Source organism: Myotis brandtii, unplaced genomic scaffold (genome assembly GCF_000412655.1).
Source record: "Myotis brandtii unplaced genomic scaffold, ASM41265v1 scaffold493, whole genome shotgun sequence".
NCBI classification, from domain to species: Eukaryota; Metazoa; Chordata; class Mammalia; order Chiroptera; family Vespertilionidae; genus Myotis; species Myotis brandtii.
Window position 1 is genome coordinate 30139 of NW_005368827.1, and position 12657 is coordinate 42795.

Sequence of the window (12657 nt, forward strand, 5' to 3'; positions counted from 1 at the left end):
CCCCATGAGTGGCGGCTGCTGCCCCAATTGTCCCTCAGGAGCAGGGTGAGGTGGAGAAGCCCTCAGGGATGATCAGGGCTGGCAGCTGCCACTTTCACCCGCTAACAGCGCTGAGTGATCAGGGCCGGCGCCCGGTGCCAGCAGTGGGTGTGAGCGCCCAGCGGGACCTCTGCATGCTGAAGCAAAGAATTTTCAGTAAGCACCAGAGGCTCGCCCTGATGACAGTGACTGGTGCCCCGCCTTGATCTGGTGCCTCTGCTCACCTGCTCCACCATCCTGCCATGGCTGATGCTCTCCATGATCTGCACTCTGCCACCTGCTGCCGATGCCTGCTATGTTCCATGTGCACCCCCTGGTGGTCAGCGCATGTCATAGTGACCGATTGTTCCGCTGTTTGGTCTATTTGCATATTAAGGTTATATATATATAGATTTGTTTTAGGTGTACAACATAGATGTTAGACATTTATATAATTTACGAAGGGATTCACAGATAAGTCTAGTACCCACCTGGAAGCATCATTGACTATACTAGAGGCCCAGTGCATGAAATTCGTGCATGGGGGGTGGGTGATCCTTCAGCCCAGTCTGCACCCTCTCCAATCAGGGACCCCATGGGGGGATGTCTGACTGTAGTCAGACATCCCCCTCACAATCTGGGACTGCTGGCTCCTAACCGTTCACCTTCCTGCCTGCCTGATTGCCCCCTAACCACTCCCCTGCTGGCCTGATTGACACCTAACTGCTCCCCTGCCAGCCTGATCGCCCCCAACTCCCCTCCCCTGACAGCCAGATCACCCACAGCTGCCCTCCCCTTCCAAACATCTTGTGGTAACCATCTTGTGGTGGTCATCTTATGGTGGCCATCTTGTGATGATGTCGTGGTGGCCATCTTGTGACAACGTCACGTGATACCACCAAGGCTTTTATTATATAGGACTAGAGTCCCGTTGCACAAAATTCATGCACGAGGAGGGGTGTCCCTTAGCTAAGCCTGTACCCTCTCCAATATGGGACCTCTTGAGGGATATCCAGTGGGATCGGGCCTAAACAGGCAGTCAGACATCCCTCTCACAATCCAGGACTGCCGGCTCCCAACCACTTGCCTGCCTGCCTGCCTGATTGCCCCTAACTGCTCCCCTGCCAGCCTGATCGATGCCTAACTGCTCCCCTGTGCCAGCCTGTTCGATGCCTAACTGCTCCTCTGCTTCCTGGTGACTCCTAACTGCTTTACCCTGCCAGCCTGGTCTCCCTTTTGTCCTCCAGTGCAGGACAGGTCGCCCCCAACTGCCCTCCCCTGCTGGCCTGGGTCCCCCACAACTGCCCTCCCCTGCCAGCCATCTTGTGTCCACATGGGTGCAACCATCTTGTGTGTTGGAGTGATGGTCAATTTGCATATTACCTATTTATTATATAGGATTTTCTATGCTGTACCTTACATCCCTGTGGCTATTTTGTAACTACAAATTTGTACTTTTTAATTTCTTCATCTTTATTTGTAGCCTTGTTTTTTTAAAAAATATATTTTATTGATTTTTTACAGAGAGGAAGGGAGAGAGATAGAGAGTTAGAAACATCAATGAGAGAGAAACATCGATCAGCTGCCTCCTGCACACCCCCTACTGTGAATGTGCTTGCAACCAAGGTACATGCCCTTGACCGGAATCATACCTGGGACCCTTCAGTCCGCAGGCTGACGCTTTATCCACTGAGCCAAACCAGTTAGGGCTGTAGACTTGTTTTTAATAGTAATGTCCATCATTAAAGGATTGGTTAAATATGTTATGATGTATCCGTATAATGGAACAGTATATAGCCTTTGAATAAGATAAAGTAAATCAATGCGGCATGAAAAGCCATATGATAGAACATACAGTGAAGAATGCAGGTGGAGAACACTATACATAATATTAATTTATCAAACATGCAGCTTATATTGCAGTGCATATAATATTATTCTATCCAGTGCTTTTACAAAAGGCTTCTATGATATAAAAATAAACTGAGCCCTAGCTGGTGTGGTTCAGATGGTTGGACATCATCCCATGCACAGAATGGTTGCTGGTTCGATCCTCGGTCAGGACAAATGCCCTGGTTGCAGGTTCAATCCCCAGTAGAGGGCATGCAGGAGGCAGCTGATGGATGTTTTGCTCTCAGATAGATGTTCCTTTCTTTCTCTCCTCCTTACTCCCTCTCTGACATCAATTAAAAAAATCTATAAAGTAAAAATAAAAATGAACTGAAAGTACATATTTCACATAATAAGAGAGGGTACATCTGTGGGATAGGATGGAAGCAAGGGAAAAGGCAAGATCAAGGTAGCTCTACATTATATACTTCTGTATTTTTCAATTTTTTACAATTAGCACATATTACCTTTTTATCAACAAAAGCAATATAATTATTTTATTTTGAGCAGAATAAAAGAGGTATTAGAAGCTGATAATTCCTGTGTTTTCTTCAAGATAAAATAAAAATCCTAAATACAAGAATTCAAAACTTCTTCTAAAATATAAATAGGTGTTCTAATATACATATTACATATTTTAAAGTTTACCCAAAACTACAGAAAGATAATCAATCTAAAGAAAATGGAAACCATACTGGTCTGCATTGGGAAGTGTGATATTAAATATGAAATTTTATGGAAGTCTACTGTTTTTGGAGAGTATTAGATCATATATTAAGTGCCTGGAAAATACACCAAAAAGTAGAGAATTCAATCCAGTAGGCCAGCATGTGTAGTGATTGGTTTTTATTTGCCTAGATCCACTATCCTTTTTGTGACAATCCTATATAATAAAAGCCCAGTGACTGAAATGGTGGAATGACCAGAAATGACCAGAGAGCAGAATGACCAGGGCCCTTTGCCCTGGCTGGCCCTGCCCCCCAGGGAGTGGATAGAAGCAATCACACAGGCAGGCAGAGGCAGTTAGGGGCGATCATAAGGCAGGCAAGTGGTTAGGGGCAATGAGGCAGGCAGGCGAGTGGTTAGGAGCAATCAGGCAGGCAGGCAAGTGGTTAGGGGTGATGAGGCAGGCAGGCAGAGGTGGTTAGGGATGATCAGGCAGGCAGGCAGAGGCAGTTACGGGTGACCAGGCAGGCAGGAGAGCGGTTAGGGGCGATTAGGAAGGCAAGCGAGCAGTTAGAAGCTAGCGGTCCTGGATTGCGAGAGGGATGTCTGACTGCCAGTTTAGCCCTGATCTGCAGGGATCCCTGTGGGATCAGGCTTAAACCGGCAGTTGGACATCCTCCAAAAGGTCCCAGATTGTGAGAGGGTGCAGGCCAGGCTGAGGGACCACCCCCCGCTCCCATGTACGAATTTCATGCACTGGACCTCTAGTAGAAGTATAATGACAGTTACCTGCCATTTTTAAAAACATACATTTTATTGATTTTTTTACAGAGAGGAAGGGAGAGGCATACAGAGTTAGAAACATTGATGGAAGAGAAACATCGATCAGCCGCCTCCTGCACACCTCCTACTGGGGATGTGCCTGCAACCAAGGTACAGACCTTGACTGGAATTGAACCCAGGACCCTTCAGTCCGCAGGCCGACGCTCTATCCAATGAGCCAAACCAGGGCACCTGCCATTTTTTAGGAACCCCATGTGTTCTTTCCTATCCTGGCCAGTGGGTGGGCATAGGACCTGAGCTATGCTGCTCAACAGTCTTTCTTCTAAGAATTGTCCTTTTGAACACAATTTCCCAGGAAGTAGTTGAGACTTCCTGGATCCCCAAGACTCTACTTTTGTTTTGTTTTATTTCTTCTGTTTTTTGTTTTACTTTCCCAATGCCTAGTGATTCATTTACTCAATGAATATTTAGGTGCCAATTACTGTGCAAAATAGTAACTTATCTCTGCTCTAATATTCTATGTAAGATCAATAATAAATACAAATCAGCAAACATGAAGTGTGTGAGTCAGTGATAAGTGTCACAGAAATAAAATTTCTGTTGGGATGGCATTGAAATTTTAAATAGGGGGTCAAGGGAGATCTCATTGAGAAAGTGAGGTGTGAGGAAAAAATAACAGAAGGAAGGGTGGGAATGAGCCAGATGGTGATCTGGAAAAAGATCTGGAGATGGACAGGTCTGACGTGAGATTGTGCCCTGGGTCTTCAAGGAATTTGTGACTGGAGCAGAGAGAGAAGGAGGGAGAGGGTGGAAGGAGGTGAGGTCCGAGTTGTTTGGGGGCCAAGGACAGATCAAGTAGGACCTCCTTGGTCGGAGTGTAACAGGAGCCATTGAAAGGTTTAAGTAGACAAGTGACATTGCTTGACCTACACTTAAACATGACCCATTTCTCCACTAGATTGAAAGTCACCTGAGGAAGGGCAAGGGCAGAAGCCTGGGGACCACTTAGGAGGCTCCTGCATTCATCCAGGTGAGGGATGGTGGTGGATTGGTAGAGGGTGATACCCTGGGGTAATGAGAAACTGGAATTCTGGGAACAGTCTGTTGGTTCAGGTTTTCCTGACCCTATGAGTGACTCCATTTCCTTCCAATAAATTATTTTTCTCTCTAAAGCTAGACATTTTGGATTTTTAGTCTTGTAACCCAAGAATCCTAACAGATTCAGAATGTCCAGAAAAAATAAGAAAATTAATATTTTGCTAATTCTGTGATCTTGGGTACATTAACCTATATGCACCTCATTTCTTCTTCTGCAAAATAGTGAAGTAATAATAGGTTGAACTATATAAAATTGTCATTTTTGAAGGTCAAAAATCATCCAGTATTGGCTCTTTCATATGACTTATCTGTAGGACCCACCGTATAATACAGGTTAAACATTTACCACACTGCCTATGATTTAAAAAAATGTGAACTATTACTGCCCTTATTACTAACTGTGCTTTTGCATTTCCGTTTTTCACTTAGTCTTGTGACAGTCTCTTGGGATAGGCAGGGCAGGCAACATCACCCACATGTTCGAAGAGCTTCCTCCAGCACTTCGAAAGGTGTGCTTTCACACATCATGCCACTCGAGTCTCAAAACAATCACATGTATTCAAGTCTGCTTTGCTCATTCAAATTAACTAATTAAGTAGAAGACAAGAAATTTGTACATGATTGATTTTCCCCCCACAATAGATAGGGATAAAATTGTGTTACCCTAACATGGATATTTTGATTGATAAGATGCACAAAAGCAATGTTTAGAGCTCTTGATCTTCAGGATGCAGCTCAATGATCATGTCCTTTCTGAGAAATCCTGTGATTCCTGGGGGCAGATTTTTTTTTGCTCTGTTCTCCAGCCTCCATAGTCCTTTGCCCATCATATCTATTAGCATAAATAGATGTTTTGTGAACATTATACCTAATATTGCAACCTTCTGGTTTATGTGTCTTTTCACCTCTGCTTTGATTCCTTATTTAGCTCTGATTTCTTCACATCTAGCATAGTACCAGGCCTAATGAATGGTTAAAAATTAACAAGGAACCAAATAAAGGAATCAATTAATGATTATTCTCTTCGTTTTGTTCATTAGAAAACCAAAGCCCCAGAGAGTACAGTGGGTTGCCCAATTTTGCACAACTACTCACTGAATAAGCCAGGAGTCAAGCCTGGGTTGCACAAAACCTTGTCCAGAATGCCATCAAATGTAGCATTAAGCTTCAGACCAAATGAAACAGTAGGTGTACTCTGCCTTGAATGTGCCTACCAGACGAAAACCCACCCCAGATGGCACATCCAATTTAATCAACATCACCTGTGAGCCAAACTGAACAGTAAATGTTAAGACAGGATCACTAATAATGGGGACCTGGAATGTAGCCAGAATTAAAACAATGATCTGCTTAACAATCCCTCTGGGCTGGATGCATGTGGAGAACGGATAAATGCTGGATATCGAAACAGCTGTTGTATGGCAAACTGAAATGGGGCAATCATAGATAGCAAAGGGAGAAGAAACACTTGAAAGTTGTCTTAAATAAAGTAGTGCTTTAAACAGTGTGTGACCTGGCTGTGGCCTTTGAAGAAGCAACCACCACATACAACCTACCCTGACATGCATTGGGAGACAATGAGGTGGCTTTGGTGAGCAAAGCCTATGGAATTATAAAAGGCAATGACAACTGGTAACCATTAGTCCCCAATACACATGGACAGCATAAGTCCAAACATCACCGTGGAATATGAAGCCCGGTGCTCCAAGTGAAAATTCCATGGCACTGCTTGCTGAACTTTGCCTCTTACCATGGCTATTTTTTGTGTGAACTCCTTGTAGACGTTGTATTAAACTATCCTGTTTTTCATATGCTCTCTATTGCCTATTATTTTTAGATTATTATTATCTAATGTCTTTTCATGATAATCACAATCACAAATTATCTTGATCAGAATACAAAGTTGATGTTCAAAATATTTTGCAAGCAGACACAGGCATAGGGCAAGCAGAGTGCCAGTGCGATGATGCCCTCCTGACTCGCACCGGCAGCTGCCCCTGTTCTTTGGGCTGATGACTCTCCACTGTGAAGGATAGTAGGTCCGCATGCACACAGTGCTCTGGGAAAGGACTTCTTGACTGATTGATTCCCTAAGTGAATTTTATGCTTACCTGTCAGTTGGAGAAATCCCATATCAGTGTGCAATTTATCATCCGTACAACTGTATTAAAATAAGCATGCCAATTACAGAATTAGGAGGAACAAATAAGCAGGCAACCAAGTAAGAAATCAGTTGTTCAAAAAAATTTTAATGTATTCAAATCATTTAAAAATACATCCTCTGCATCACGGTGCTGATATTTGAGAACGTAGAGATAAAAGGAACTGTGCCTACTTTCCAGGAGCATATAGGTTTGTAGACATACAAATTTACCTCTAGTACTGTCAACAGCAATATGGTCAATGTTCTAAGAATAATGTCAGCATAATCATTTAAAAAAATTTATCTTGATTGTTGAAAGTATTACAGATGTCCCCTTTTTTCCCATTGACCCCCTTCACCCTGTCTGTGCCTCCCCGCCCCCGCAAAAGGCATAATCATTTTATTATTTTTTTATTTTATTTTTTTCACTTAAATTTTTTTAATTAAATTCTTTAGAAGCTGTGAGATCACTATAAGGTTGACAAGTGCAGTTGCATTTTATGTAGGTAAACGTTGGGTAATCTCATCCAGACTTCCTGGTATGGGAATTTCTATCACAGCGCCCCTAGAGGAAGCTAGCAGCTTTGCTGGACCACTCACAATACCAGGGAGAAAAGCCATTCATAAGGGAAGCAACATTTTTAAAGAATTTTCATATTTTAAAATAGCACTTTGCAAGATATACTACAATTGTGGATTTCCTCACATTCCCTTCTCTAAATTATTCACTAAGAATTTAGTTAGACTGGATCTTAAGATCCAAGAGATTTTTAACTTGCAACCAGAATGTCTTCTAATTTTTAGCCTCAGAGTTATCAAGTGTAACTTTCACTAAATCTCAATAGCCCTCAATAACACTCGATGAAAGGGAATTTATGTTGTAGGCAAACTTCAGGGAAACAAAGGAAATTTTATTCATTTCCCCTCGATCTTGTTTAGTTAGGTTATTTGATCCCCATTGGTAAGTTGTTCATCATCCAGTTCATTTAGTTTTTAACAAAAACTTCCAGCATTCCTTAACTGCTTTGATGTGGGAAAACATTTGTTGGGTATCTTACTAAATGTTGATATTCCCATACGGTAGACATTGAACTACATAGATACTATTTCAACTCACAAGGAGCTTCTAATCAAATCAAGAGAGGTAGGCATGTAAGTAAGCGAGAACTACATGAAGTTGCCCATACTTGTGAGACTGCATGAGCAGGAATCAATGAGTGACACAGAGAAAGGAGTGGTCAGTTCTCTCTTCTGTATACACTGGCCTACCAAGATAACGATATTCTAACAAGAGGAGAAAATACTTAAATATATTTTTCCTCTGTGAGATGACTATCTCTGGGATACATCCTACTAATATTCCTTGGATGTAGAGCATTTGCTAAGTATGCTTTTCTATGTTTGGAACTTTTTGATGGCTATTGTAGCATTCATATTGATGGCTTGCATATGTTCCTAAAAAACTATACCTATTTGATGTTATACAATTAAGAAGGTCCCAATGGGTAAAGTATTGAATACCAACTAGTATTCAGTATAACAAGTAGCTCAATGTAGTATCTTAGATATATAGCTTTGGGGTTCTTTCTGATATCTATATCTATATCTATATCTATATCTATTGATATTGATATTGATATTGATATCCATATTTATATTTATATTTATATCTATATCTATCAATGAAGAGACACTTCATAATTTGAAGAGAACATGGGTGATGAGATGAGAGAGATCACAAATGCTTTCTACCACCACCTCATTCCATTATTTTGAGCCTAGTCTCTGAGATACCTTCAAGGTGACTAGAATAATTCTATTATCTCTCTGACATTGTTTGGTGTTGCTAACAATTAAACTCCAACGGTAAAGCAGCTTTATAAGAGCTCTGCAGTGTCACATTACAGAGAACAGATGTCGAGAGAAAGGTTCACTATCTTAAAGTAACTTCATAAACAGAACACTCAGGTGTGTGTGACCACCAGAGGAGAAGGTGAGATTAAATTTTTTTACAGTTGAGTGATAGGCACAGCCTCTTTCCTTGATATGCCAACAGAGAAATTTTGTTAGCAGTGTTCTGTGAACAAAACACTTAAGAGAATGTATGTATACAATAGTTAAAAAAGGGGGTTACTGACACAGATGCCAATTTGGTGGGGCATATGGAACATTTACACTTGCCTTTTTCTTGCTTGCTTGCTACAGCTGGTGCTGATTTAGTATGTGAAATTTTACTAGCAGGAGTGCTAATCAAGACCGAGATTCTGTGAGGATTTAGTCATTTATGTAGGGGAAACTACGGGTATCATTAAAAAGTAGAAGATCATCTTATGGAAAAGCATTACCGTTATCAACCTCATTTTTAAACTAAACAGACACAATGGTACTGTAAGTGTCGCTTTAGCAGCCGAAAGAGTCAGAATGTTTTCCCGATAATGTTCTAAGAGGATGGCACCCACGGTGTACAGTTGTGGGGGAGGCACGTTAACGTGGGGTAGTGTCAGAGTAACGCAGAAGGGTGAGCAGTTTAGCAGTCAGTTGCTTGACTTTGTGTGTGTAGTGGTTCGGAAAAACTGCCTTTTGGAAACATTCGATTTGTAAGAAACAAAATGTAATTGTAATGACATACAAGGTGAATGCATTTTCCTGGGTCATTTGGGGGCAGTCAGGGGAGGTGGAGAAGTGGGCCGGCGTTGATTTTTTTCCTCCCTTATATTTTTGAACAAAGAGTTTTGCACCATGAGGCCAAATTTCAGAGCATAATCCCAGCGATCATAGCGGGGGTTGAGAAAAAGATTAAATTAACAACAAAATCTTTCCCAAGTGGCAGCAATCGCACTGCCGGTACATTAAATATGTTGTACAGGTGGCTCGGTGGAGTTGGAGACCTGCACAGCAGCCACAAGACATCTGCTGCCGGAGGAAACTCGCAATGTGGCAGCGTGGTGTGTGTAGCTCCCCGTGGAAGGGTGCCAGCTGCCCAGGGCTTCGCTTCTACAGATGACGGAGCCTTGTTGGTGCTTCAGATGAAGCGGGCATCACCCCCACCCTCCGCTCCGCGCGGATTTAAAGGACCAGGGAGGCCTGCCATGAAAGTCCGGTTAGATGTTGTTGGGTGAGTTGTAGGTCATCTTTCTAATATTCCCGCGGGCTTGGTCCATCAGTGTGACAGCAAGCACAGCCTGCCTTCAAACCATTCTTATTCTGTGTTCATGTTTCATGTCCGTAACTCACTGCGAGTTACCCATGATTTTCATGATTTTAGCCTTAAGTGTTCTCAGAAGAGATATTTGAAAAATAAAGTCTGCTAAAATGCAAGCAACAGATTTTATTTTAAAATAATTAATGGTTATGAATGTTTTAGGTGGTTGGTTTAATTGTTTTAGGGCATTTTTATGTAAATATGGCATCTATTTGTTGTGGATAGTCCTCACCTGAGGACATTTTCCTCATTGATTTTTTTTAGAGAGGAGGGAGAGAAAGAGAGAGAGAGAGAGAGAGAGAGAGTGAGAGAAAGAGGAGGCAGCACAAACCAGCGACCCTCTGGTGCGTGGGCTGATACTAACCACATAGGCCAGGGCAAATATGGCACCTTTAAAAGCAGAATACATATTATGACTAATTAAAATTTATTTATTATTACCACACACCAACCTCTATGTTAAAAGTAACCTGCAGCTCTTTCTCAGAATCTAGATATTAATCAGAACATCTTAATTATTTTATTTACTCAGGCTTTAATAACATTCTTACTATAAACATGACCATCTGGGATATCTGATTAAAACTGGCAAAGTTGAAGATCTATCCTTAAATACATGAAGAGAAAAGGATGAGTAGGCTTACACCAAAGTGTCAAATTTTAAAACAACTAATACAAACTTTTTCCTTTTTTCTCCTTCAACAATCCCTTCCATCTACAATAATGCCTCAGACATTAAGTTTCAAGAAATAAAAAGAAAGGGCAGCTAGTTACTTGGATATTTGGTTGCTTAAACACATGAGAAAAATCATATAGTTCTTTTTTTAAAGGCAAAAATTAGACAGGGTAAAAATGAATATTTTTAGTCATTTGTTTACATGCACATAATTTAAGCTGTAATGATTTCTAAGCACTAATAATTTTTCTTTAGAAGTTCTGTTAGGCTATGTTGAAGGAAAGAACTTATTTCTGAGAGTGCACCTGATGAGTATGGTTAGAGAATTTCCTCAGCGAGGCAATCATTTATGTGAAAACGTCTGTGTTAAGTTCTAGGGCCAAATACCCATTCTTTCCCCTTCAAACTATCTTAAATTTTCCCTTAATCATCTACTATGTTGTCATGCTTATGTGTAATAGGAAAACTAAAATGCCTGATTGGAAAAAGAAACAGGTATTCACTCTTTAAGTATATCAGGTCAGCCAGCTGAAGCACACATTAGGATGGTCTACAAACTGCGAACAGTGACAGCAAGCATATGGCAAATTTGAACTGTCTGCAGGTCAGCTCTTACTTTTGCCTTCCAAATGTCTGTCAGTCATTGTTAGAATCTAAGTACATGTGTGAATGGGTGGGATTCAACAATATGAAATCAGTCAGCAAATTCATGGAGCAAGTGAATATTTTCTGTGTCTTTGTGTCTCATGTACAACCTTTCTTGATAGCAATCTTGCAAAATTTTATCCAGAAGAAAACAAGCCCTTTGAAGAGCACCATTGCCTTTTTTGTTGTTCAGTTAGGAAGATATATAATCATATGCTGTGTGTGTGTGTGTGTGTGTGTGTGTGTGTGTGTGTGTGTGGATATGGCGGCACACCCCTCAAAGTCTCTGCCCTCAAGGAACTGACATTCTAGTAAGGTCTATATGTTGCTCCCCGCCTCCCCACCTACTTCACATTAGACTGTAAAGTGTCTGAGATCAGGTACCCTGGTGGTAGCTGTTCCTTTTGTTCCTCTCAAACACAGCATGAAGCACAGCTTTTGGCATACAAAATGCTGTGTTGTGTGTGTGTGTGTGTGTGTGTGTGTGTGTGTGCATTCATGGGTGTGCTTGTGAATGTGTGTACATGAGAACCAGTAAGATGCTCAGATTGGGGCATTTGTCAATATTATGACTGTTCCTATTGCTCTGATTATACCTTTCGCTGTGGCAATAGAAAGTTATTTTTTAATTTTTCTCCTATCAGAGTATGTTTGCTTTCTAAAGCCAGTAATGTCTGGAGACCAATAACTGTGACCATGTCTCCTTTTTGCCAGAAATAGTAATAATAGGGATAAGACTGTAGCTGGAATGAAAAATGAAGTGGAGTTCCTGGGACAGATGGAGAGCAGGTTATAGAGCAAGAGAGGAGAGGAGAACAGAAGAGAGGATTTGAAACATGAGTCTTGAAACTGTCAAACCACCAAACTTCCAAAGGGACGAAGACACTGAACTCCACAACGTTTTCTAAACATATATGAGAAGATGCATGAACCACAAGCGCTGGAGCTGCCTTAATTTTGAAACACTGCATTCACAACAACTTCAGTTATGGAGTCAGATGTTGGACGAGAGAGAAGTTGCTCATTTCTCCAGGGCCAGAAGAATTCTTGTCACATAAAAAAAAATCACTTGTCAAAATAAGAGCTTGAAGAAGTTGTTCCAACTCAACTGAAACAGCACAAGGAAAGGTGGCCTTGACTCAATTTAAGAAGGACATGTTGACGTTACCCTCATCTTCACTCTAAGGATCTATTGCTTCAGCCATTTGAAAAAGCACGGTTATTGTCCCTATTGCTTTTTTATTAACAATTTTTCATTTGTATTAAGTTTTGTGCATTCAAAAGTACTTTTGCATACAATCTCAAACTGAGGCATTCAAATTATATTTTTTAAATCTTTATATTACAAATTTAAAAGGGAAAACATTTTAGAACATTATTAACATCCCAAAGATATGAAAATAGCTAGAAACAATTCAATCAAACTCCCAACATACCATGTTCTTTGTTTTCCAAAGATTGGACTTGTGTGGATTGAGATTGTGTCGTTCAGTAAATGTTAAACTAAGCCTAATATTCCATTACAATAAAGTCAGA